General features: G+C 32.4%; 1 pseudogene; it reads right to left on the reverse strand.

Moving 5' to 3' along the window:
- Positions 1-4,405: 4,405 nt before the first annotated feature.
- LOC132031720 (salviol synthase-like) lies at positions 4,406-6,448 on the reverse strand (annotated as a pseudogene).
- Positions 6,449-6,626: the final 178 nt, after the last annotated feature.

The following is a 6,626-nucleotide window of genomic DNA, read 5'->3' on the forward strand; positions in this document are numbered from 1 at the left end:
TAAACTGACATCACTCTCAGCAACACTGCTCATCAGAGGCGACTACACCTGACATTTTGATCTCTACTAGCTACTAGCTAAGCATATTTGATCAATTTCTCATACTTTTAAAATACGGAAAAAGATCAAAAATACCTCTGAACTTTCAAATATTGTTAAACTCATACCCTTCGTTATATTATTGGGCTAATTATACCCCTACTGTTATACTTTGGTACAGATTTACTCTTGATTTAGATGGAGTCACACGTGTCGGCCTCCTAATCAAATAACCCATCTCCAATTTTAATTAAAACCCACCCTTCATTTGACCCATTACCCAACCCGATTACCCCTAAACTTATTCAACTCATAACCAACCAACCAAACACATCACAAACGTGGGCCCCACACCAAACACCTCATCATCTTCTTCATCATCAAGCGCCACCATCTTCTTAAAATAACCCGGGTGTTAAATGTTTTTTCTGGTTAAAATTAAATTTCATACAAACAAACAAACAAAAATAGCCCACTCAGAATTACTTTGTCAATCCAAATAGCCACTCAACTTCTCCCATTTTCCATTCTTTACAATCGTCACAGGTTAGTTACCATTAAATCTTTTCTTAATCTTTCAAGTTCTTTAACGGAGGAACCAAAGGTCTGGAATTTCTGGAGCCAAGGTTTATGATGGAGCATTCATTAGTACCAGAAATAAGGATCTTGAGCACTGTGTTAAATGGGTTGATTTGAGTAGTGTGTTAATTCCAGTACTTCGGGTGTTAAGCTTGATGCATACAATTTTACAACTGTACTTAAATGTTTGTGTGTTGAAAGACGTCTTACAACATAAACATTTCAAGCACAAAGTAATGGTGGCTTTGAAGTGACGGATGTCTTTGCAGAATCGCCAGTGGTGAGCGGCGGAGGATGGTGGCACTTGATGATGAGGGGTTTGGTGTGGGTCCCACGTTTGTGATGTGTTTTTTGGTTGGTTCTTTATGAGTTGAATAAGTTTAGGGGTAATCAGGTCGGGTAGTGGGTCAAATGAAGGGTGGGTTTTAATTAAAATTGGGGATGGGTTATTTTAGTAGGATGCTGACACGTGTCCCTCCATCTAAATCAGGGGTAAATTTGCACCAAAGTATAACGGTAGGGGTATAATTAGCCAAATAGTATAACGAAGGGTATGAGTGAACAATATTTGAAAGTTCAGGGGTATTTTGACCCTTTTCCGTTTGAAATATATATATATATATATATTAATCATTTGATTAGATTAATTGAGGACTTCAATTAAATTAATGGCATATTTAAACTACGTACTCCCTCTGTCCCAATTTATACGGGGATGTTTGACTGGGTACTAAATTTAAGAAATAAATGATTTATTTTTTAAAATTTGTGGTCTAAAATAAACAATAGAAATTTGTGTGACTATCAATCATAGGTAAAAAGTAAAATTAAAGCTGAATTGTTACTCCCTCCAGTTCAAAAAGAGTATGCATTTACTTTTTTTTTGTTCAAAAAGAGTGTCTACTTATCAAATCAAAATACTATTAACCTTATTTTTCTAAATTTGTCCTTATTAAGTACTAAGTGACTAAATCTCAATACCTATTTAATTAGGGATTAGTTTAGTCAAATTACCCAACTTTGTCTAGGAGCTAGTATATTCTTAAGGGTGTGCAAATGGCTAAGTGAACACTCTTTTTAAGCCGAAAGGAGTACTATATATAAAATGTGTCACTCTTTTTTGGATTGTTTAGAAAGGAAAAAATAAATTAGCACGGGGGAAGTATTAAATAGTAAAGGCAAACGTGAATTAGACTATAACAAAATACATATCTATTCAAGTTTAAGTACTTTAAAAATATATTTAAATATTTTTCATTTTCTTAAAATTAAACTCAAGAACTTTTCTTGAAGTGCGAAAGGTATCCATCCTTTTAATTTCTTTCATATTGTATTTGGGGTATTTGAAGAAGTATTTGATATAGAAATAGTTTTCTCCTTAGCTTCAATTTTACGTACTAATGTTCTGTCCAAAACTTTTCATCTCCAACTTCCAATTCATCTCGTCGAGTATTATATTACATTTAAACCGTGACAATTGAAGTTCATTCACATTTTAATTTTATTAAATTAATAAGTAGTGATTATTATAGAATAATAACAAAGGATGTGAAGATCATTTGTTTTTATTAAGACTACGAAGTCTGCATGTCTGAATTTTAAATGTTAAGATAAACGTCTGAATATAAAACACGCATATAAATATTAAGATTATATTTAAAATATGATTACTAAATAATTAAAATAAGTTTTCCTTAACATCTGTATATATAAATCTTGTTATTTTAAAAAAATAATATCTATAAAATTCATATAAAATACTACTATTTATCAATATTATACAATAAAATATTTTTTAAAAATTACATGGTGGTGATTGTAGAGTGCAGGAGTGGTCTTTGGTTAAGGGTACGTACTAGCTAGTGGTGATGATAGCTGACAATAGCGACTCACGATGGTGATTGATGGTGATAGCGATCAATAATTATGATTGACGATAGTGATTGCTAATGGTGATGATGATGACTGATAGCAATGATTGACTAGATGTAGTAATAGTCATAGGGGAGGGACACATTCATATACTTAAATTAGAAGACCTGATGGTACAACTACTTGCTTTCCAACCTATATGTGACTTTGGATTGCTGAGCGCAACCGGACTTGTATTGACAATTTTGGTTTAACAAAATTGGCTAAGCATATATATTGCTGATAGATATAACAACATGTCACTCATTTAGTAGATTGATCAATATTGGATATAGAATCTAAAATCAATTTTCACAGTGATATGGTCTTGGCATTAGTGTAAACGTGGTTGAAGGACTAAGGCCCTGCGATGGATTTAGCAGTTAATATTTATCTCTTAACTTTTGAATTATCATCTTTTTAACAAGATGCCACTCGTTTTATACATCATGAAATCCTACATGTTTTCACCACTTACGCTACTCAAACTTTAAGTCAAATCCAATCCTTCACTTTGATGTCACATAAACATAGTCAATCTAGTACCAAACGTGTTAATTACTACCTTCACATAAATCGGGACGGAGAAAATCTAAGTGGAGGCCGGGACAATTTGATAAATTAAATAGTGTGTAAGTTCTACATTCCAGATAGTGATGTTGCTGGTGTGCTATTTATCTTGTGAATATCACAGTAACCAAACGTCCAATAGCATGACCAACAACTTTTTTTTTTTTTTTTTTTTTTTTTTTTGAACTGTAATCTAATTGAGATATTTGAATTTAGACATTTATTCAACTCTAATTAAATTACTAACTTTTTCTGCATTAATATTTTTGCTATATAGAAGTTTAAACATATTATGTTTTCATATTTTGGGTGATCTTTGTGTTAAAGATATTGTTTTATCATCTCAGAAGTTCGCAGGCTTGAGATATTCAAGTGGGCATTTTGGATTCCCAGTGGTGCTGGTTTTGTTAATGATGTACATATGGAAATTCTATATTGAATTAAGGATGAAAGACTTTGGATTTTACTATATTTGTTTTAGTGAGTTTATTCTTTTCAACAGATAATGTATAATGGTTCTTGTCCGGAAGATTATTTGATTTTGATAGGTATCTGATTCTCCTTTTACAACTTTCACTTTAGGGTCACTCTATGTGATGATTTCTATTCATCAATAGATTTTCTATGTAAAATGAATTAAAAGTTGGGATATATCATGTATTGAAGATCGAAAATTGCTGAAAGTGTTGTTTGCACTCTGTCATGTCTCTTTTGCACCTTATTGCATTATTTTGTACTCTAAAATGTCATTTACAAGATCAGAATTAGAAAGACTACAATTCATTCTTTTATTATATTTTTCTTGAAATAATCAATCCTGATTCATTAAAAGTTCTGATAAAACGAAGCGTTGAAGCAAAACTCCAACTTTGAGTGCCATAAGGAGAAGAAATTAATTCAATTCATTGTTAAGAAATTTTACCATCCATTCTTTGTAATCCCAACAAATTTCTTATAGAGGTTAGTTTATAATTTTGACTCAAATAAAAGCTTAACAATATATTTGTGATTCAAAAAAATTTTAATGCGCATTTTGTAGACAATTGATATGAGGTACACGTGCAACGCACGTGCCCAAGAACTAGTAAGTAATAAAAACATGAAGAAGTACTTATCACTCCACCACAATCTTTATTGGTACTTAATTAATAGTATTGCACAGGCTTACACAGGCTTGGAGACAATAGGAATTAATTGCCGAAAGATTTTCCTTTGAACTATTTGAAAGTTATCCAACTTGAGTAATAAGAGCACGAATAACTCATTATGGCCAACTAATGGTACAATATCATCAATAATTAAGCTTTATTAGAAAGAGCAAGATATATAGATGCTTTTATTATTGTTACACAAGCTTGCAGACAATAGGAATTACATTCATATTAAGTTCTCTTTTCACTGCCACACCAAAGTATACCTCACTCATATCCAATTCTTCATGTTTCATCCCATTTGGCAGCTTCCAATCAAAATAGTAAAGAAAAAGAGCCAATGGAAGCTCTACATTTGCTAGACCAAATGCCATGCCAGGACACATCCTTCTTCCAGCTTCAAACGGTATGTACTCAAAATTATTCCCATTGAAATCAATTGAACTATTAAGAAATCTGTCTGCTTTAAAGTACTCTGCATCCTCCCAATGTCTTGAGTCTCTTCCAATTGCCCAAGCATTCACTATTACTTGAGTATTTTGTGGTATTTCATAACCATCAATTTTACATTTTTCTCTACTTACTTTTGGGAGTGCGGGCAGGTGGATGTAACCTGAGTGTCTCTTTGATGACTGCTCTTAAGTATTTCAATTAATCAAAGTTTGATTCATCCACATAACCTTTTTCACTAAAATCTCTCCTGACTTCTTCTTGTGCTTTCTCTAAGGCACTTAGGTTCTTCAGCATTTCTGCCATTGCTCAATCAACAGTTGTAGCTGAAGTATCTGTTCCAGCTGCAAACATGTCCTGTTACATCATTCAAATTAGAATATGTTAGTTGTTCGAAGAAGAATTGAGTTACTCATCATTACGTTTCATTTTACATAACGTGGCTGCACGAAACTTAAGAAAGAATAGACTTTTGGCACACCCTTTAGAGTTTGTGGTTTTAAACATGTGATATTTCTAGACATGGGGTATAAATATACCCCTCATTAAACTTTAGGTTCAAATATATCCTTGCCGTTATACTTTTGATTCAAATATTCGCCTCCTCCGTTAAAATTGTCCTTTAACTATACATACACATATAGATATATAGAACATGACGATCTTTATATGGCCTTATGTGAACTTCCGTTTTTCTTTCTTTCCCTTTTAGGTCAAGAATAAAATGACTTTAAATTCTATCTCTTCTTCTTTTTTTGTTATTTGTCTTGTATCTCTATAATCTCAACACTTACTCTTTTTCACCACCGCTCTATCCCACCCCACCCCCTGACCGCTTCATCCCTCAAAAACGTCAAAAATCAAACCTCACTTCATTGTTATAAACTCATATTGTTATAATACGAGATGTTACTATTACAAAAACGCTTCAACCATTAACGTATCCAAAATGATCTAGCAAATAAAGTACCCTTTCTCTAGATTTTAAATTATTTTAACAACTTTCAAGTATAAATATTATCCATCAAAATAAAGGAATTCATATATATCATTTCATAACTTGAAAGTAAACTCCACATGATCTTTATGCACTATGGTTATATCAATTTATGAGCATCTTATTGTTTAACACGGAATAATAAATTATAATAAGCAAATAACATATGTCATTCCTCAACTTAATTAGAATGCATTTCAAGATCATCATGAGCGAATTATCTACCCAAACATTTATGAAAAAGAATTTCACAAAATCCCAATGGGTAAATAATGATAATTAAATAATAAGCAAAGTTAAGAAAGTAGAACCTAATTTTCGCCAATTCCTTCTTGATCCATTGCTTTGATCATATGACCATCTTTCCATATCAAAATCAAAGCGACTGCCTTCTCTCTTTCTTGGTTCACGATTATCGTGTTATTTTTTTTTTTTTTGAAATGCCAAATATTGGCGATGAAGTGCATCAAATGAAACGACAGGATCACAACTGCACCGATCATTAATACTCAACACCTCATCCATAACCTACTATGGTTTCATCATTAAGATGCCATCATCCAGAAAGAGGCAACACTAATGGAGAAACATAAATTCCACTTCAATTGATGAACTTACGAGGAATTTTGTGCTTAACAATCAGTTAATGCCAGAGCAAATTAACCGTAAATATAGCACTGCTATTTTCACACAATTTGACACTTTTAATGTGGTTCTTCTTCAAAGCTGTAAGAATTGTGTGCTCCTCCATGATCCTTTTGCAATTGGCAGAAACTATGAATGCCTTGAATTCTCCATTTTGAATATCGCATCTTCCTCATAACATCAATACCTCTTTAAGATCGCCCCTCCCCACCCTCTCATCGCTTCATCCCTCAAAAATGCCAAAAACCAAACCTCACTTCATATATTATATAATCATGTTTCAT

Source organism: Lycium ferocissimum, chromosome 9 (assembly GCF_029784015.1).
Source record: "Lycium ferocissimum isolate CSIRO_LF1 chromosome 9, AGI_CSIRO_Lferr_CH_V1, whole genome shotgun sequence".
NCBI classification, from domain to species: domain Eukaryota; kingdom Viridiplantae; phylum Streptophyta; class Magnoliopsida; order Solanales; family Solanaceae; genus Lycium; species Lycium ferocissimum.